Source organism: Suncus etruscus, chromosome 9 (genome assembly GCF_024139225.1).
Source record: "Suncus etruscus isolate mSunEtr1 chromosome 9, mSunEtr1.pri.cur, whole genome shotgun sequence".
Classification (NCBI taxonomy): Eukaryota; Metazoa; Chordata; class Mammalia; order Eulipotyphla; family Soricidae; genus Suncus; species Suncus etruscus.
In genome coordinates, this window is record NC_064856.1 from 98205526 (window position 1) to 98226835 (window position 21310).

Consider the following 21310-nt stretch of genomic DNA (forward strand, 5'->3'; position numbering starts at 1 on the left):
TCTTTCTTTCTTTCTTTCTTTCTTTCTTTCTTTCTTTCTTTCTTTCTTTCTTTCTTTCTTTCTTTCTTTCTTTCTTTCTTTCTTTCTTTCTTTCTTTCTTTCTTTCTTTCTTTCTTTCTTTCTTTCTTTCTTTCTTTCTTTCTTTCTTTCTTTCTTTCTTTCTTTCTTTCTTTCTTTCTTTCTTTCTTTCTTTCTTTCTTTCTTTCTTTCTTTCTTTCTTTCTTTCTTTCTTTCTTTCTTCTTTCTTTTTTCCTTCCTTCCTTCTTTCTTTCTTTTTCTTTCTTTCTTTTTCTTTCTTTCTTTCTTTCTTTCTTTTTCTTTCTTTCTCTTTCTTTCTTTCTTTCTCTTTCTTTCTTTCTTTCTTTCTTTCTTTCTTTCTTTCTTTCTTTCTTTCTTTCTTTCTTTTTCTTTCTTTCTTTCTTTCTTTCTTTCTTTCTTTCTTTCTTTCTTTCTTTTTCTTTTTACAGCATCTCTGTTCTAGTATTGATTAGAAGGTAATGTTAGCTTCATAAACATTTGGAAGTGTACCTGATTCTTCAATTTTATGAAAGAGCCTGAAGAGGATCGGCATAATTTCCCCTTGAAAGGTTTGAAAGAATTCATTAGTGAATACATCTGGGCCCGGGCTTTGTTTTTGGGATGAACTTTTATTATCATCTTATTTTCCTCCTCAGTAATGGATCTGTTTTTATGTGCTAGATCCTCTGGTTTATAAGATTATAAGTGTCCAAGAACTTATCGATTTTCTTCAGATTCTCATGTTTCATGGCATAATTTCTCAAAGTAGTCCTCTCATTACTCTTTCAATCTCTGCTAGTATTTGTAGTTGATCTCCCTCTTTTCATTTCTAATTTGGTTTATTAGGTTTCTCCTCTTGGTGAGTTTTGCAAGTGGTTTATCAATCTTGTTTATTTTTTCAAAGAAACCAACTTTTTGCTTGGTTGATAGTTTTTGGATTGGGTTTTTTTTTTTTGAATTTACACTTTCATTGATTTTTGCTCTAAGCTTTTATCTTTTGTGCATATCTATGTTTTGGCCCCTTTGGTTGATCAATTTCTAGTTTTAAAAGCTGCGTCATTAAGCTTTTTATATTAGGGCCCCTTCTTCCTTTCCTGATGTGCCATTTGCAAAGCTATAAATTTTGTCAGTAAGGCTTTTATATATATTCTGGAGAATGACCCCATACTTGCAAATATTTTTATGTTCTGTAGGTTGAGTTTTCACTATGGTAAATTTTTCCCTTTGTTATGTATGCACTTTTAGTTTGAATGCAATCTAAATTATTCCTTTTGCTTTGTTAACTCTGCTTATTTGTGTTATTCAAGAATCATTGTTGAATGTCATGAAGATTTTTCTGCTATGTATTTTTTAAATGTTTATAATTCCTTTTTCTTACATTATATCTTTAATACATTTGTATTGATTCCATCTCCCCAGTTTTCTATTAAGGCACCATAATTTACAATTCTGTTAATAATTGGGTTTTATACAAACATTCTTCCTAACCTGCACTGACTTCAACCTAGTGTCTTTTTTAAAAAAAATCTTTATTTCAGCACCATATTAACAATCATGTTTGAAGTTGTGCTTCAGTCCATAAAAAGAACAACCCCGCTGGTGTAACATTCCCCACCACCATTTCCCCCATCTCCTTCTTTCCCCACTTTTTGCCCGTATTCAAGACAGGCATTCTATTTCTCTCACTCACTACCATTGTTATGATATTTGTTAGTTGTTTTCTCTAACTGAAGCCACCACATATTGTGGTTCCTTATGGCTGCATAATATTCCATTCTGTATATTAACCAGTGTCTTAAGAATACCTGCATTTCCTCTTCCCTCTCCTAGGTATAGCTCATTTCGTGTGACCAACTCTCAAGCTTGTTGCCTTTGACCATTTTTTATTCCCTTAGTATGTTTCTTTATATCTTCTAGTCCTATAGTCCCAAACCACCAGCAATAAAGTGATCCTCCCCTTTAAATAAGATCCTAATTGTGATTGGATATATATATATATATATATATATATATATATATATATATATATATATATATATATATATATATATATATAAAACTAACTCTTCCTCTTCCACCTGCTCCGGGGATGACTGTGTGTGGAGAGTGGTTGGCAGTTAGAAAAGACAGTTGATGTAGTAAGTGGATTGCACTGTTTTTATCCCTAGCTGTGTCTTTTCTCTCTGATTTAAATAGACTTTTGGTTACCTTTGGCTGAATCCTTTTTATTTACAACCTATACCTGTTCCTTTTACCTGGCCCTCATTTTGACTTTCCCTGGTCCCAAAACCTTTCCCTCTTTCTCTCTTTCTTGGCCTAGGGGTTTGTCAGAGCCCTCGGCTTCTCTAATAAAAAAGACTAGGATATTTTTTAGAGTCTTGTCTGTGGATACCAGCAGCGTGGGCACATGGGCCTATCTCTGGCAACTTGGCTTGAACAATACCCCATATGTGAGCCAGGTCATTTTGTATCTGTCTCTGACTTCATTAAGCATGGTACACTCTTATTTCATGCACATAGTGGCAATTGAATTATTTCATCTTTCCAATAACTGAGTAATAATCTATTATAAATAAATATATGTACATACACTAAAATTTCTTTATCTAGTCATCTATTTTTGTACACTTAGGTTGTTTCAAGGTTTTGGCTATTGAGAACAGTGCTGCAATGAATACAATACCATACCTATCTTTTCAAAATAGTATTTTGGAGAAGTAAAGAGAAAAGAATCAAATGAAAATTTTAGACCTTATATATTAAATTGAAGATACATGATCATGAAATGAAAATAAAAAATAAAAATTTAAAAGAGGGCCCGGAGAGATAGCATACCTGGTGTTTGACTTGCAAACAGCCGATCCAGGACCAAAGGTGGTTGGTTCGAATCCCGGTGTCCCATATGGTCCCCCGTTCCTGCCAGGAGCTATTTCTGAGCAAACAGCTAGGAGTAACCCCTGAGCAATGCCGGGTGTGGCCCAAAAAACAAACAAAAAAAAAAAATTTAAAAGAAAAGAATCAGTAAACTTCAGAATAAAATGCCATTATTATTCCTCAATTTTTGTAGCTTATTTTTAAAAAAATATTTGCTACTTGCAGGTATTTAGTGGTAAGGATTTTTAATGTGTTTTGTTCTATTCTAATTAATCACATTTTAAAGTTTTTTATTGCATGTCCTAAGTATTTATTTTTGATAAAATTTTTAGTGGCACCTTATAATGTTTAAAAAACTACCCACAAAATATACTTTAAATATTTGACTCTTCATATTTATTTTACATAATGACACATTTTATTATTAGATTTAATATTAATTTAATTTAATTTAAATATTTAGTATTTGATTTTCTCAATTAGGGAAGACACATAGTTTGAAGGTTTGATTGATTACTCAGTATCAAAATAGTTTTCTGTGTGTGTTTTTGGGCCACACCCAACAATGCTCAGAAATTTCTTTTGGCAGGCTTGGGGGACATATGGGATGCTGGGGATCAAACCTAGGTTCAGCTTTGATCAATGAGTGCAAGGCAAATGCCCTACCGCTGTGCTAATATATATATATTATCCAATTTAATTCATTGATAAGAGGATATATTTTTGTGATATGAATTATAGCACAATTCTCAAAATCTTAAACACTTGTTCATAGCCATATACCTTTATCTAAAACACAAAAATAATGCATATATTTGCACACTCAAATTAATTCTGACCTCATTAAAATCTATATGGGAATGTCTTTAGGTAAATATTTGATGATATGCAGGTTTGTATTAAAGAATACATATGTCTATATATGAACATGTACAGAAAATGAGTGGTACATGGCAACACGTGAGTCAATATCTGACTACTCACATTAATGATGCAATTATATATAAACATGTAGAAATATATGCATATGTCTATATATGTACACGATATATTCATACAAAAACTGGTGCTTATACATAGGGCTGTCTATTGTCATATGCTGGTCTTTGTCTGATGATGTATGAGTTTAAGTAGAAGCTACCTGAACAATTATTTGTGTGTCATAATTAAAGATATACTTGTTATATAAATTATTATTTAGAAAATTTTGAGTGGGATCAAATATAACTTTATTCATATTTATGAGACTTTGGAATGATTGTTTGATGAGTGGTTTCTTAAAGCCATCATTTTCTAGGTAGATTTAAAGTGTCTCCTATATATCTTTATATAAGGTGGTGAAGATAAAATATATATTATCTGCATGCAAAGCAAGTGAACTTCCCCATGTATTATTTTTATAACCCTTGTTCATTATCGTTTTTTGAGGAATATTCAGATAGTTGTATTATTTTGTTTTAACTAAGTCAATCAGTTCGATAGAGTTGAGTTTTGATGAAGTTGAGGTTTATTTCTTTTTAGTAATTTGAGTGCTATTGTCCTACTTGTGTACTCCTATCACAATTTTCCTTTTAACCCTTTAATATTCACATCAATCCATTATCATGTGATTATAAATGGTGGAATGTGTTTATATGGTATGCTTCTCAGTTTCACAATATGGAGAATTCATATTTTAATTCATCGGCTTGTAATTTGGTAGAGAGGGGTGATTGACTACCTAATATTCCATTCACTTGACAGTTTTCTTAGTTGTCTTTTTTTGGGGGGGGAGGGAGTCTCACCCGGTGATGCCCAGGGGTTACTCCTGGCCATGTGCTCAGAAATCGCTCCTGGCTTGGGGGACCATATGGGATGTCAGGAGATTGAACCTCAGTCTATCCTAGGTTAGCGCCTAGAAAGGCAAATGCCCTACTACTTGCGTCACCACTCTGGCCCCAACTTGTCAGTTTCCATTAGTGATTTACAGCTGAGCTCACTGAAGTCGAGAGCAAAATTAAAAATATTTTAAGGTATATTTATTTGAAAATGCCAGATAATATGATGAATGTTTTGTTGTATTATTTCTGTAGGCAAGGTGATAGTGGTATTAAAAAAATCCCCCTCTTACTTACCTGAAAGACATTGCATGATCACAAAGATGGTTTCCCAAGGGTGAGGGCTACTTATTGCATTCGAGATGTGCTAACTCCTGAATTTTTTCCAAATGTGGAAAACTCTACTGTGTAATATATGGTAGTGGGGGACTGTGCTCACCTTCTCCCCTATGGAAAATAATCCTTCTCAAATCTATTTAGGAAACTTTTCTGTTTTGGGAAAACCCGGTGATGCTCAGGAGTTACTCCTGGCTATGCACTCAGAAATCGCTCCTGGCTAGGGGAACCTTATGAATGACAGGAATCAGGATCAAACCCAGGTCTGTCCTGGGTCAGCTGCGTGCAAGGCAAATGCCCTACCACTGTGCTATTCTCTGGCCCCAATTAGGCAACTTTTTCTGTCTGTTCATAAAATATTGATCTATCATATTATGATTAATCTAAAAATACAGAATCTAGATAATATGTATTAGCAAATATTAAAGCAATATGCATTTGGATATTGAAAATTAAAAGGGCAAATTATAAGAAGGAATAATAGAAAATTTATTAGCATTGTTATATAATCCCATGACTGCACAGTGCATAACGTGTAAAATGACTGCCAGTTACTGAATGCAACTTCACCAAAATAATAGAAAAATATTCTAAACTTTTAAGAGGGACCTACCATTGACACTCTAACTCAATGTTAATTTAGGTCATTGAAATGATCTAATCAGTCAGTTGCTTCTAGATAATAAGTTATGTAGTGTAAATAAATTCTGTGATGGTAATTTATTTTTTTCTGTGCTTTACTTACTATTAATATTATTCTTGGTTAGTGTTAATGATGATGAGTTTTTATTTGCCAATGAGAAGTGAATTCAGTTCATGGTAATAAAAAGTAATTGATAGCTGCAGGTAGAAAGGGTAAATCTATATTCAGAACATATGATAAAGACAAGTAGGTATCTCTTGCAAGTTGAGAATTTCAGTGAGGTAAACTGTTATGTCTATTTGGCTGACTAAGGAGTCTGTGATGACTTTTACTGATGGCATTTCGGATATTTGGACAATATCAATAGTGAGGATAAGACTTGTGAAAGTTAATATAATGATAATCAGCGTTTGTGAGATGTCAGTACACATTCATTCAAAAGAACTATGAGAAGAAAGTTAAAGGAGGAAAAACAATTCAAAGACATGATTTTAGTCAGATATTTTAGTCTCTCATCATACTTAACATGTTTATGTATTTTATGTACTACGTATGTCATGTTTTATATTAGAAACCAACATGATTGCATTGGTGTGCATCTATGAGATATACCCACATAATTCTCTTTCCAATGGTTTTTCTATCATTCTTCATTATTTCAACCCTATTTTCAATTAATGAACTCCATAGACTCTATTTCTGAGTCAGTACAGTAACTCAGTTACCCCTCAATTAACATGTAGTGGTAAACCAGATGTACTTCTGAAATTACTTTCCAAAAGAGGAATTTTTCATCAAGTTTTTTGAAGGCCACCTTCAATGATATTGTAGTTTAGCAAATCATGCTTTTTGGTTGCTGCTGCCATACCCCAGGCAAATAAAATTATAGGCATGCTGTAATTTTATATTCTTTACTGTTTTAATTCTAACTTTTCTGTCATTTACTTTATGAAATAAATGTTTAATCATTTGGAATTATATAATGCATTATTTAATGTGTGTGTGTGATAGCTGCTGGTGCTGCAGTTTTGCTCTTGGCAGTAGTCTAGAGACCATGTGCCACTGCATACAATGTTAGACTCTCTAGTCTTTGAGCTCCTTGCGTGTACCTTTTTATTATGTGATACATACAAATAAGATTTTGTCTGACTTTCACATCATTTTGATATTTTAAACCAGTAACATTTAGTTCAAATGTTTTACATTTTGTATTGTGTTTTATTATACTCATGCATTCTTTTAATGAATATTTTTGACTTTCAAACATATGGGGATTTTCTGCTTTCTTCGTAATTTTTTTCAAGTTTTTTCCTTCATTTTCAAAGACATGCTTTAGTATGTGAATCAGAGTTAGAACAGAAAAGATTCTGATGCTGTAAATCTGTCACTTGGCCTTTCAGTTTACAAACCAAGACTGATTCCTGATTACATATAGTGAATTAATCTCACATTTTTTACTGGGAGATTTGGACTTTATCCTCGATACTGTGTTTTGGTTGCTGTCTGGGCCCATGCATTTTGTCATTGATTCACCTCAGAACATAGGAAGTTTATAAATAAACAGTGGTTTGATATACATCGCTTCTGTTTGAAATATTTGTTTTTTTTTTACTAACTATGAAGCTAACTGCAAATATTTGAAAATACTAATAACTGCTAATCTGATAATTTACAATATTGAAGGGTAATTTGAGTTACTTCAGAAATATAGTTAGGATATCTAAGAGCTGTTGAATAGGAAAATATTAACTAGAAGAATTTAAAACTTAAGAAAAAATTCTACAAAAGGAACATGATTAGAAATTGTATCAGTTTTCTAGCATTTGAAGGAAAATCTTAAATTTTAGTCCTAAAAACTGTACATCCTTTAAACAAGAAGGTCTAGACCTTAATTTGTAGAATGTATTATTAACATATTTATTTCAAGAAAGACAGTATTTTTGGATGCATATAGAACAAATTGTAAAATTTCTCAAGTCAGATATTACCAGTTCTGTGAACTTACTCTATGCCAATTTATTTTGTAGTCATTGTCTTCACAGGGATCCAGTAGAGAACAAGAAACCTTTCTGTCACCATTAATTTCTCAGCTAGTAAGTTTTATAAGGCTTTAATAAATTATATGAATGGCTTGACTACTTCTCTAGGTAAGATTTAGGAAGGAGCCAAGATATAACCACATAATTGCAATCTCCATAAAATCATCTCAGGAAAAGCAATATTATTAAGGCCAAATATAGTGATTCTTTGAAGAATTTGCTAAAGTTGGGGCTGGAGCGGTGGCACAGTGATAGGGCATTTGCCTTGCATGTGGCTGAACTTAGATGGACTGTGGTTTGATCTTCAGCATCCTATATGGTCCCCTAAGAAAGAAGCGATTTCTGAGGGCATAGCTAGGAGTAACCGTTGAGTGTCACTGGGTATGGCCCCAAAACAAAAACAAAAAAAAAGTAGAATAATTTGCTAAATTTTTATTGTGAGTATACTTCTATAGAAGATAAACACAAAATAAGTTTTTTTAATAACAAGATGGATAACTCATTGTCCTGTTCACAATGTTATTGAAAGTCAATTTCTCCAGGAAATGTCCAAAGAGTAAATGGAACATTTGTCTCCTTATATTTCACTCAGTATCTTGAGATATAAAAAGCATTATTCTTCATTTATGTTGTAACAATAGTGTGCAATATGCTCATTGTTATGACTATTTTTGCCAGCCATTCTCTGAGCTCCCCCATGTACTTCTTTCCTTGCCTATACCCACTGCTGTTTCACCCAAAATGATTACAGGCTTGCTTCATGATAAAAAGTACCATTTTCTTCCCTGCATGCATAGGCCAACTCTCCATAGAACACTTTGTGGGAGATACTGAGGTCTTCCTGTTGATGATGATTGCCTATGATCTATTTGTGGCCATCTGCAAGCCACTGCACTATCTGACCATCATGAACAGGAGAGTTTGCATCTGCTCCTAGTGGTATCCTGGATTGGAGGGTTTCTATACTCCATAGTGTGTCTTTTCTTTGTGTATAATTTGCCTTTCTGTGGCCCCCATGTTATCATCCACTGTTACCAACCAATATCATCAAACCAATGTCATTGACCACTTCATCTGTGATATGTACCCATTACTGGAATTTACCTCAAAGACACCTACTATGTTGGACTGTTGTGGTGCCTACTGGTGGAGCCATCTTCATTGTCATCTTGACTTTTCTTCTAATATCCTATGACATCATTCTAAATGCCCTGAAAAGTCACAGTCTGGAAAGCAGGTACAAAGCCCTTTCCACTTGTGGTTCCCACAGCACTGTGGTAGTTTTTTTTGTTCCTTGTATTTTCATGTATGTTAGACTTGTTTCCATTTTGCCTATTCATAAACCTATAACTGTGGTGTTTACTATGGTAACTTTATTGTTATTTTATTTTATTTTTTTGGTTTTTGGGCCACACCCAGTGACACTCTGGGATTACTCCTGGCTATGCACTCAGAAATTATCCCTGGCTTGGGGGACCATCTGGGACTCCAGGCGATCAAGCCACAGTCCATCCTAGGTTAGTACATGTAAGGCACACGCCCTACTGCCTGTGCCACCACTCCAGACCCAGTAACTTCATTGTTAAATCCTTTACTATATACCTTGAAAAATTCAGAGTTAAATAAGATTGTGTCCTTCACATAGGTAATGTTTGCTTATTATAACCCAAATAACATGTAATACAGTATGTATTTGAGTATAATAATGCCCAGAATTTTTTTTACCAAAAAAAGGAAATCAAAGTTTGGGTGCGTGTTATAAAGAGGGCTGGGGTGGGGTGGCAGTGGCGGCTGGTTCAATGAGGGAGCAGGCGAATTGTGAGTTTGTGCTGTGCCTTTTCCTGGCTGCAGCCATGCACTGTAAGCGAGGGCAAAGAAAAAGAAACCTCAAGAAACCTGGCCTATATCTTGTGACATCCTGGGTTAAAATATCATGGGAAGACATACCAAAAGAAATGACCATCAAGAGTTTTGTGAAGACAGGCATCAGCAATAAAATGGACAGCAGAGAAGACGACCTGCTGTAGAATTCAGACTCAGAAGAAAGCGAAGAAACTGGAGAAAAAGATGTTCCTGCCACCTGGGACACTGATGAAAAATTAACTCGAGAAGAATGGGAACAATTCTTTAGTGTATCTGATGATGAATCTGACTTGGAAGCATTTTAAATAAATATTGTTACCGGTCATTTATACCAGTTTATGTTGTCAATAAATGATTTTTATCATGGCCACAAGTGTTCAACAATGGCTTTTTGTCAATTACAATGCTTGGTGTGAAACAAAATATTATACCGATTTTTAATTGAAAATTAGGGGTGCGTGTTATACATGGGTGCTCAATATACTTGAATAAATATGGTAAATCCTGAGGTCTGTAGATTAGTCATTTTAAATGAAGTTTTTTTTTAGAAATATTTACCTATAGTTAAAAAATCAAATCATTTTTAATCAAGTTAAAAAATCAAAACATTTTCTTTTTACAGGAAGTCGAGAGGATGAGCAAAAGTAACAGACATTTGTCACATTATGAGTAAAAAAAATCACAGTTCACTATTTAGCATTATTATTTTTAGATCACATAATTATTTTTATTTTTAAAAGCTTTATTATTTTAGATCACATAATTATTTTTATTTTTAAAAGCACAAAAATAGCTTTATTGACTATTAATAGCTGGTTAATAAAGAATTTTGATTAGAATGTAGAAAATATTCTAGGGCCAATATGGTAATTTTTAAAATGAATGTTCATTAATCTATCCACCATACTGATTTTCCTTAGTTTCATTATTCATTTGCCTTTAAATTTACTTCCAGCTCTTTTGTTGGTATCTATACTTTGGATTGTAATTTTTGTGTATAAAAGCATATTTTTTTAAATTATAAACTTTGTCAGTGTGTAGTTTACTAGCTGACTTGGTTTTATGATTAAGAGACTAGAAGATAGAAATATATATTAATACAAATTTGTAAACAGATTTTGATAGTTTTTCTTGCTAGTTATTATATTATTTTTCCACTCTCCAAAGTGCACATAGAAAGCCTTATTTTGATTTTATGATATAAATTCAGGGGTAAAAAGAACTAATACTTGTAGAAGCCATATAAAGAATATTGCGTATGATTTTAAGAGTATAATTTAGTATTATAATAGAAGTTTTAAAGTTTCAATATTTTATATGTATTATATTTTGGTTATGTCCAGTAACATAGGCAAACAACTATTAAGAAAATAGCTTCCTATCCAGAATATTGTCAAATATAGAGCCACAAACTATATTTTCATCTTTGATATTGATTGCCTTTTCCTAATTGTTCTGCCAATGATTATTTTTGATAATTTCTGTTAAAATAATTTAATTATGGGGCCAGCATGATTGCACAACTGCAGGGCATTTGCCTTGAACGCAGCTGACCCAGGTTAGAGCCCCTGACTTGGTGTCCCATATGGTCCCCCAAGCCAGGAGTGATTTCTGAGTGCATAGCTGGGAGTAATCTTTGAGTGTCACTGGTTGTGGCCCCAACCCCTCCAAAAACTTTAATTACATATTCATGTATCATAATTTTTACTTACCTTTATTATATATAATATATATGACATATATAATATAATCTGTTATATTATATATACTTTTTCCACTTATGACTTTTGTTATTTGGGGGGGTTTACTTTGAGTCACATCTTGCAGTTTGGAGGCACTACACCTGGCTCTACACTTTCACTTTTGATGAGGCTCTAGGGACCATATGTGGTGCCAGATATAGAGCCTGGGTTTGGAACATGAAGGGAAAATGTCTAGTACCATTTTGGCTCACTCTTTGCTTTTCTAAGATTTGATTATGATGCTCAATGGTTCTTTTGTTCCTTTTTTTACAGGCTATATTTTACTTTATATATGAGTGGGATACATCTCCTATATATTCAGTAGTTATTTGGGTTATTCCAGTTTTTGTTTTGCCCATAGTGTTTCAGAAGATCCCCAGAAACTCTTTTGTTAGAAGTAGAATTTTCACATACTGAGTTTGTCTATTATCAAGATTATTTTGAGTTCCTTTGGAATTCTCTGTACTAATATCTTCCTTATATATATATATATTATATACTGCTATACATATTGGTTTCATTTTTGAGCCAATAATTAGAAATATATTCAAATTTTTCAATTCTTAAGTGTACAGTTAGAAATTCCATATCGAATTAACCTGTACTGACAAATATGGGATGTCTTTGCCACCCTTCTTATGAAGAGTGAAAAGAGATTTATTTAGAATTATCAATTGACAGTGCCATTTTTAGTTAAAGAAAAAAAGTTGTTTCTAAGTTATGGTGACTTAGGAGAAGCACCAGATAAATTAATACCTGATATCTTTCCTTTTTACTCTCTGAGCTTATGCATTATTTTTCCCCTTGGTGAAATTGTATCAACATTGCAATTTTTCTTTACTTATTTGCTTTTTAGACCCCCCCCCTTTTTAAAAAAATTTTTGGGCCACACCCAGTGGCTTTCAGGGTTTACTCCTGACTCTTTGTTCAGAAATCACTCTTGGCTCTGGGGACCTTTCGAGATGCCAGGAATCGAACTCGTGTCTGTCCTGGTCAGCTGAATGCAAGGCAAATGCCCTACCATTATGCTACCACTCCAGATCTTTGGGGCCCATTTCTAAGGGTACTAAGCAAGGTGAAAATTTTTGCATTTGATTGATAGAAACAAATATAGTACATTGAAAATATTCTAATATTGGGCTGGAGGGATGGCACAGCACACAGCTTTTGCCTTGCATACTGTTGACCCAGTAGGAACGGTGGTTTGATCCTCTGGCATCCCATATGGTTCCTCAAGCCAGGAGCGATTTTTGAGTGCATAGCCAAGATTCACTCCTGAGTGTTACCGAGTGTGGCCCAAAAACCAAAAAAAAAAAAAAATTCCAATCTTGCTTTTCAAGTGATAAATTAACATTTAGACAGGAAGTAAAACTTTTTCCCAGCATAGAACCCACATAACTCCCATTTTTTATTGTCATCTATTTTTACAACCAGGCATATTCTTACTTTAAATTATTTATGGAAATCTGAAATAGTAGTGTACATTAGATAAAATTGCAGGAAGGTATAAACACACGAAAGAAAAAAAGATTTCATAAAACAAACCACTTGCTTTAATCTAAGCTCCTATTCTTTGATATCTGCCTTGCTCATGACTAGCAGTCTAATGTAAAACTTAATACCAGATATCTGGCTATAATGTAACCCTGATATCAAAAATAATTTTGCAACCGGTACTTTATGGTCTATGTCAGGGGTCTCAAACTCGCGGTCCACGGGCCATTTGTGGCCCTCAGTACAATATTTTGTGGCCCGTGGCTGGCCTTCAAATATTGCAATATTCACGATTATTCGCTAACCTAATAGTCGCAATAAAAATGGCATTAGTAAGAAAAAAAATCGCATTAAACTTTCGCATACCCCGAGCAGTTGCGTTCTGGGTATGCAAATGTTTAATGCGATTTTTTTGCGATTTTTTTTCTTACTAATGCAATTTTTTATTGCGAATATTCGGTAAGCGAAATCCCTTATGCGGCCCTGCCTCACCCCGACTTTGCCTCCTGCGGCCCCAGGTAAATTGAGTTTGAGACCCCTGGTCTATGTGAAGGTTTCCACACATTGCTGAGAATTGCCTAACAGTTGCCAGAAAGTGGTAAGGACAAAGCCCTATAAATTCCTTCAGCTGTTGCCTGTCCCTGAATCTTTGAATCATTCTTTCAAATCTGAATGATAATATGTCTAGAATAGAGCATTCTTAATTTGTTCATTTTGTTGCTGTACCCCTTCATTTTGTTCTAACTCATAGGGACTCATTTAATAATTTTACTGTCAATCTTATGAGCTTTCTTTTGATATGTAAGTCCTTTTTTGGTCTTGTTGCTTTCAATATATTCTGTTTTTGGATATTTTTCATTATGATTTCAACGTTTCTTGCAATTCATGCTATATTTTTCTTGGACTCTGAACCTCTGGAATCTCAGTGCCTATATTCACTAACTCTGGGAAATTCTTATCTTTGATTTCTTCATTGAAATTGCCTTCCCCTCTAGTGATTCTTACATTATTCCTCTTAAACTCACTTTATTGTTCTCTCAAAATAAGTGCTGATTATTTTTCAGGCTTTTTCTGTCTTCTGTAGTTTTCCAGAGGTTTCCTGCATCTTGTCTTGGAACAATGGGACCCTTTCCTCCATAGCTTTTATTCTACTGACCAAGCCTTCTATTGAGTTTTTCTTTTAATATTTTCTACCATATTCTTTATTTTTGTCACTATCAATTGTAATTTTATCATTTTATATCTCAAACTTTCTTTTGCTTTGCTGATTACAAATGCCATTGATTGTTCTAGATCATTAATCATTCTCAATATGGTATTACAAAAATCATTCTCATTTTTTGCTATGATGTGATTTCTTTTGAGTTAAATTAAACTTTCTTATTTTTGTTATGTTGTGATTTATTTTGAGTTAAATTAAGCTTTATTATGCTGATTATTAATAACTGTCACTTAATAAAAATCATAATTACCATTATGTCTGAAATAACATTTTTCATTATTTTAGTACTATATTGAGTTTAATAATTTCTAATATAGTTAAATATGAATGTTTGTTTATATAAACATATTTTTGCTATTAAAAGGTCAGAGCTACAGTACAGACTGTAATGTTCTTGCATGCATGTAGCCAAACCAGGTTCAATTCCCTGCATCAATCATGGTCCTGTAGATACTGACAAGAATGGTCTTTGAACAAAGAGCCAGTAGTAAATAAACCCTGTTCACCACTGAGTATAGCATACAAAATAAACAACAAGAAAAATGAAACTTTCTTTAATTTCTCCAATTAATTTCTTTTCTTTTGTCCCCCAATTCACAATGCAGACCAGGCAAAGAACCTGGGTTGAGGTGTATATGGGGTGCATTTACTGTACCTCCTCTTTCTATACAATCAGTGTAAAGAACACAGCCTGTGGTAAGAATTGGGAGGCCTTATCTTTTCTCTTTTTTTTTGATTTTTTTAATATATATATATATATATAATCCTTCACCAGTGCAATATTCCCATGACCAATATCCCAAGTGTCCTTCCTCCCCACCCCACACTGGCCTGTACTCTAGACTGGCTTTCTACTTCCCTCACTCAGTCACATTTTGTTATGATAGTTCTCAGTGTAATTATTTCTGTGACTGCACTAAACGATCCCTGTGGTGAGCTTCATGTCAGAAGCTGGACCCTTCATTCCTCCTCTATTTTGTCTCTGAGAATCATTACACAAATGTTTTTCATTTTTCTCAAAACCCATAGATGAGTGAGACCATTCTGTGTTTATCACTCTACCTCTGACTTATTTCACTCAGCATGATTCTATATATATCCATGTATAGGAAAATTTCATGACTTAATCTCTTCTGATGGCTGCATAATATTCCATTGTGTATATGTACCATAGTTTCTTTAACCATTCATCTATTGAGGGGCATATAGGCTGTTTTCAGAGTCTGACTATTGTAAACAATAGCTTCAATGTATATAGGTGTGATAAAAGTATTTTTGTATTGTATTTTTGTGTTCCTAGAATATATCCCTAGGAGTGGTATAGCTGGATTGTATGGGAGCTCAACTTCCAGCTTTTGGAGAAATCTCCGTATAGCTTTCCACAAAGGTTGGACTACACGGCATTCCCACCAGCAGTTAAGAGTTTTTCTTTTTACATCCCTGTCAGTACTGCTTGTTATCATTCTTTCTGATGTGTGCCAATCTCTGTGGTGTGAGGTGGTACTTCATGGTTGTTTTGATTTGCATCTCCTTGATGATTAGTGATGTGGAGCATTTTTTCATGTGCCTTTTAGCCATTTGTATTTCTTTTTTGTCAAAGGGTCTGTTCATTTCTTCTCCCCATTTTTTGATTGGGTTAGATGTTTTTTTCTTGTAAAGTTCTGTCAGTGCCTTGTATATTTTGGATATTAACCGTTGTTTGATGGGTATTGGTGAATAGTTTCTCCCACTCCGTGGGTGGCTCTTGTATTCTGGGTACTATTTTCTTTGAGGTGCAGAAGCTTCTCAGCTTAATATAGTCCCATCTATTTATTTCTGCTTTCACTTGTTTGGAGAGTACAATTTCCTCTTTAAAGATACCTTTAGTCTCAATGTCATGGAGTATTTGACCTACATGTTGTTTTATATACTTTATGGTTGCAGGTCTGATATATAGGTCTCTAATCCATTTGAATTTTACCTTTGTACATGATGTTAACTAAAGGTCTAAGTTTGCTTTTATACAGTGGCTAGCCAGTTGTGCCAACACCACTTATTGAAAAGGCCTTCCCTGGGGCCGGGTAGGTGGCGCTGGAGGTAAGGTGTCTGCCTTGCAAGCGCTAGCCAAGGAAGGACCACGGTTCGATCCCCCGGCGTCCCATATGGTCCCCCCAAGCCAGGGGCGATTTCTGAGCACATAGCCAGGAGTAACCCCTGAGCGTTAAATGGGTGTGGCCCAAAAAACCAAAAAAAAAAAAAAAAAAAAAAAAAAGAAAAGGCCTTCCCTGTTCTGTTTAGGATTTCTTGCATATTTATCAAAAATTAGGTGACAGTATATCTGGGGAACATTCTCTGAGTACTCAAGCCTGTTCCACTGATCTGAGGGTCTGTCTTTATTCCAATACCATGCTGTTTTTGATAACTTTTGCTCTGTAATACAGTTTAAAGTTGGGGTAAGTAATACCTCTCATATTCCTTTTCCCAAGTATTGGGAAACCATTCATTTCTTAATGGTTAGGGCAGAGAAGCTTAAAAGTATAATGGACACTGGCTGGAGAGATATTACAAAGGTTAAGGTACTTGCTTTTCCTGTGACCATTCCTCAAACAGTGTCTAGGCCATTCTCTACACAGCAGTGGAAGCAATATCAAAGTAATAGTTAGAAATAGCCATTTAGCACCACTGAGTATAGTTCCCCAAACTAAAAGTAAGTAAATAAATAGATAGATACATACATTTTTAAAATATTGAGAGAGAATCATCTGGAGGTCCTAATTCTCTAGAGCAAGTTTCCTTTGTGAATTTAGTTTTGAACAAGCAGCTGTGGAGGGAAATATTTTAATAACTCAGTTATTGTTCTTTGTTTATTAAGTGTCTAGGTGCTTTTTTTTTATCTTGAGAGATTACTCCCTGGATACAGACATTAAATAAGAGGCATTACTAGACATTGAACAATTGAAACTGTCATGTGAAAGCTTTAAAGAATACACAAAGACCATTTCTTTGATTATGTATGCAATTCTCTGTATAACTAAAATTGTTCCTAAAGTTCTTTTCAATTTAATTGATGATTTATAAATAATGTTAAATTTGATGCTTTAAAATTTGTTTGATTCTTAATGCATATTATTAATTATAGGTTTAAAATTTGACAAATCATGTGTCATATCTACTATATATTCTTGAAGTCATTTCTAGATAAATGTATAACCTCAAATCCAAAATGATTTTGAAATTCAAAGTTTTGCCTTGTGCATAAGATTTAAGAAAAATATGAGCATGTCACAAAGCATTTCTAGGTATGGCTACTACCTATACTCTGATGTTTTCTCTAGTCATATCTAGGTAGATTTTAGCAAACCTAAATTTTTATTTTTAAAAAGTCAAACTATACCGTACTCTTTCAGGATAAATGTAGAGTTTCAGACACCTGATTTTGGACAAGAGACCAAGGAAGATAGAAAAAGAAAAGGCAAGGCAACATATTTACCCAAACTTTTCACCCAATGATGGTGAGTACTGGGCAAAATATACTCACTTGTAATATCTTTGTGTATTTCTTTAGAAGCACTGTATTAGTTCAGCTTAAAGATTATATGTAAAAAGCTTCAGAAAGAAGAGTACATACATTTTCTCTATTTAAAAAGATATTGTTGAATAAAGGGCTGGAGCAATAGCATGGAGGTAAGGCATTTGCCTTGCATGCAAAAGGATGGTGGTTTGAATCCCGACATCCCATATGTTCCCCCCAGCCTGCCAGGAGCGATTTCTGAGCATAGAGTGCTGCCGGGTGTGACCCAAAAAACAGTACAAACAAAATATATTGTTGAATAAGTAAAATGGTGATTTTCTCCAGTATTTATTTAGTATTGTCTGATTGGTTACTGAAATAGAGAAAATTAATATTATAGCACAACAGTTATTATATCTTTGCTATATTAATATGCTTCAAAAATAAAGATTAATATTCATTTTTATAAATAATTAACTACATAATGTATCTTTAAGGATTTTGATTCTTCATAGATATTTTTATTTTAATAAATAATCCTTTCACATTTTTTTGTGAAATTAATTATTGCTTGTAAATTTCCAAAAAAAATTTCATCATATGAAATGGAAGTTCTACACAAACTTTAATAACTGTCCAGTTTCTCTTCACTGCTACTCATGCAGGCAGTATTAGAATATTTTCACTCTATGAAAATGATTATTATAGATAACTTATAAAAAGATTATTAATGAGTGATTTTTTATTTTGCACTTTGCATATCTTCAAGATTCATCAATATTTTAACAATTATTAGAATTTTCTTACCTTTTTACACACAAATTAATAGACTATTTTTACAAAAGAAAATCAAAACATTTTTCTTTTACTCAAACCACTTGAAATTTAGAAGGATAAAAGGATTTAGTTTTATGTTAGATCAGCCTGGACTTTTGTATTTTATGTAATATAATTTTTTTTTTTTTTTGGTTTTTGGGCCTAACCCAGCAGTACTCAGGGGTTACTTCTGGCTATCTGCTCAGAAATAGCTCCTGGCAGGCATGGGGGATCATATGGGATGCTGAGATTTGAACCAACCACCTTAGGTCCTGGGTTGTCTGCTTTCAAGGCAAACGCTGCTGTGCTATCTCTCTGGCCCCTGTAATATAAATTTTATAATGAATAAAAATATTTTTCAATTTGGCACATCATATTCTACCAAATATTAAAGATAGTGACTATATATTTTGTGAGTTATATAAATATTAGATAATTTTTTGAACCTTAAATTTTTTTGAGTGAAATGATACATCACATTAAGAACCTTTTATTGGGGCCAGAGAAATAGCACAGTGGTAAGGCATTTGTGTTGCATGCAGCTGATCTAGGATTGATGGTGGTTTGAATCCTGGCATCGATAGGTCTTGCTTGACTCCCAGGAGCGATTTCTGAGCTCAAAGCCAGGAGTAACCCCTGAGTGTCACTGGGTGTGACCCAAAAAACAAACAAATAAAAGAAAACCTTTTAAAATATATTGTAATATATTAAACTTCTTATAAAAGTTAAAATGTGTCAATTTTAGTTTTAAAGATGATTTCATAGAAAAGACTAAAGCATTCAGAAGTTAAGGGGATTTTTATATACTCATGTAAGCAGTAAATAACTGAAAGCTTCCATAATGTAGATTATAATCTATCCCTCGGGGCTTGAGCCTTTTAATTATGAGGAAAATGAATAGGCTTTAGTAAATCCATGAAAAACTAATTGTAGAATTATGACACCAATTTTAATATAGGGAAACAAATAGAAAATACTATCGTAAATATATTTGGTACTTATTAATAAGAATAATTTGGGAATACTTAATAGAATTTTCATGTACTCTTTAAAATTATCCCATATATTCAGTGTTATTGAAAGTCTTACATAGGTCAAGTAGCTTAATTTGTCCAAAGTGATATAGGTATATATTCTCACCTCTTCCCCCTATGTCCTCTACCACACCAAGTCAAGTTTTAAGACTGAACTTCTTAAAAAAAAAACACACAGAAATACTCCATGTAAGCAACTCTGCAACTCTTAAAAATATAAAATTACTTTATGAAAGTCTATGCAAAATTACAAAAATAAAATAGTGTGTGAATAAGCAACACACTCCTGTGAAACAATAAATTCATGAATATTTTTCCTCTGTTCTCATACTCTATTCAGCCACAATCATCATTTATTTATAATTTAATTTTATTTTTTGTGTCACAAAAAGTGCTCAGAATTTACTCCTAGCTTTATGCTCAAGGATCACTCCTACAGGGCTCAAGGGGAATTTAAAGGATGTCAGGTATCAAACTTGAGTCAGTGGCTTGCAAGGCAAAATGCCCTACACACTACTATCTTGCTGGCTGACTCAACCTCAGTTATCTTTTAGAGGCTTCAATTTTGTTTAATATTAAGTAATTGATTTGGAAATTTCAATAAATCCTTAACATTTAATTTGTGTTTATTTCTCTCTTATTTCCAGAAATTTTTCCCAAGCACTGCACAGGGGCCATCAGGGTCTCTTGCAGAAGTTTTGGTCAACAAGTGCCTGAGAATGAGCTTCTTAGGCCCTAGATAATGGGAATAATTTGACCATCCTGGCAATACTCAGAGGCATTCAGTGCTACACCCCACATAGGGGACTATATTGAACTAGAGATTGAACTAGGATAAGCAATTATTTCTCCAGATGTCTCAATTATTTATTTTAATAGAGCTGATTTAGGCTTTATTTAAAACCTCAACATTTTTACAGATCATTTCCTTAGTTACAATAATTTAACAAAAGCTGCGATTTTAGTTTTAATCATTTAATAAAAACAAGTTAATGATTTCGCTATAGAAATAGAGAAGAAGCATATAGGAATTAAATATGGTCATATATTTCAAAAGGTCTAGAATGTAACACCATTTCAGAGTATAATTTCTAATATATTGTTCATTGAACATCTTCCCCAGGAGTTTACCTTTTACATGCCATGTAAGTTTTTGTCTCATGTTGTAGAATTGGTACAATGTAGATGTATTTCATTGTCATTCTAGGGTGGTTTCCACAGGTTTCTGTGTTTTAGCAGATCTTAGTGATTTATTCTCATTAACTTTCATAAGCACTTTTATAAGTGCTTAATAGAAAAATATTAATTTTATTAAATATAATTGGTTATGCTAAGTCTATACTTGTGTCAGTTTTCAGCCTCCTGCTTGAAAAGCATGAGTTCAGCCCTTTGGGTATCTCTGACACCATGAAATGATTTCTAAGAATCATATGTATTAGAAAGTCAGAGGATATGGAAAAAAACAAAATAAATTAAATATTAATTTAATTAAATTAAAACAAATATTAAATATTATAAATATGGTCCTCGTGAAAGATATTCTAGGGAAAAAACATCATTTTATTGTTTAATAAAGTATCTCACAGACAGTATCTGTGAGAGTCTCACAAATGTAGTTTCGTACATCTTTTTCACAGATACATCTTCCTCCCACATAGAATCCTGAAATCTCAACTGAAATCTCATCATTGCAAAAGTAGCAAGCTTATAAAAATGTTTTGAGTCACTAAAGGAGATATTCCTAACCTCATTTTCTAAATAATTATTCCACGGGTGAATACTTATTATTCCACTTGTGAAGAAATGTTGTTGAATTAGATATAACTTTATTTTGAGATATACATTAAAGTCATCTTGATTTCATCCTTGGTCCTTGTCTTTGCAGCGTCTGCGTCTGACATCAGAGATAAACACTTTCAGAA

The 21310-nt window shown here is 33.4% G+C and overlaps 2 non-coding genes across 2 annotated transcripts; one reads left to right on the plus strand and one right to left on the minus strand.

The window, feature by feature from the left end:
- The first annotated feature begins 4998 nt into the window (after window positions 1–4998).
- Window positions 4999–5159, plus strand: LOC126019514 (U1 spliceosomal RNA). The gene has a single exon (XR_007499191.1). It is a non-coding gene; the product is annotated as a U1 spliceosomal RNA (small nuclear RNA).
- A 9469-nt stretch (window positions 5160–14628) lies between these two features.
- Window positions 14629–14761, minus strand: LOC126019328 (small nucleolar RNA SNORA51). Its single transcript, XR_007499055.1, has one exon. It is a non-coding gene; the product is annotated as a small nucleolar RNA SNORA51 (small nucleolar RNA).
- Between the last annotated feature and the right edge of the window lie 6549 nt (window positions 14762–21310).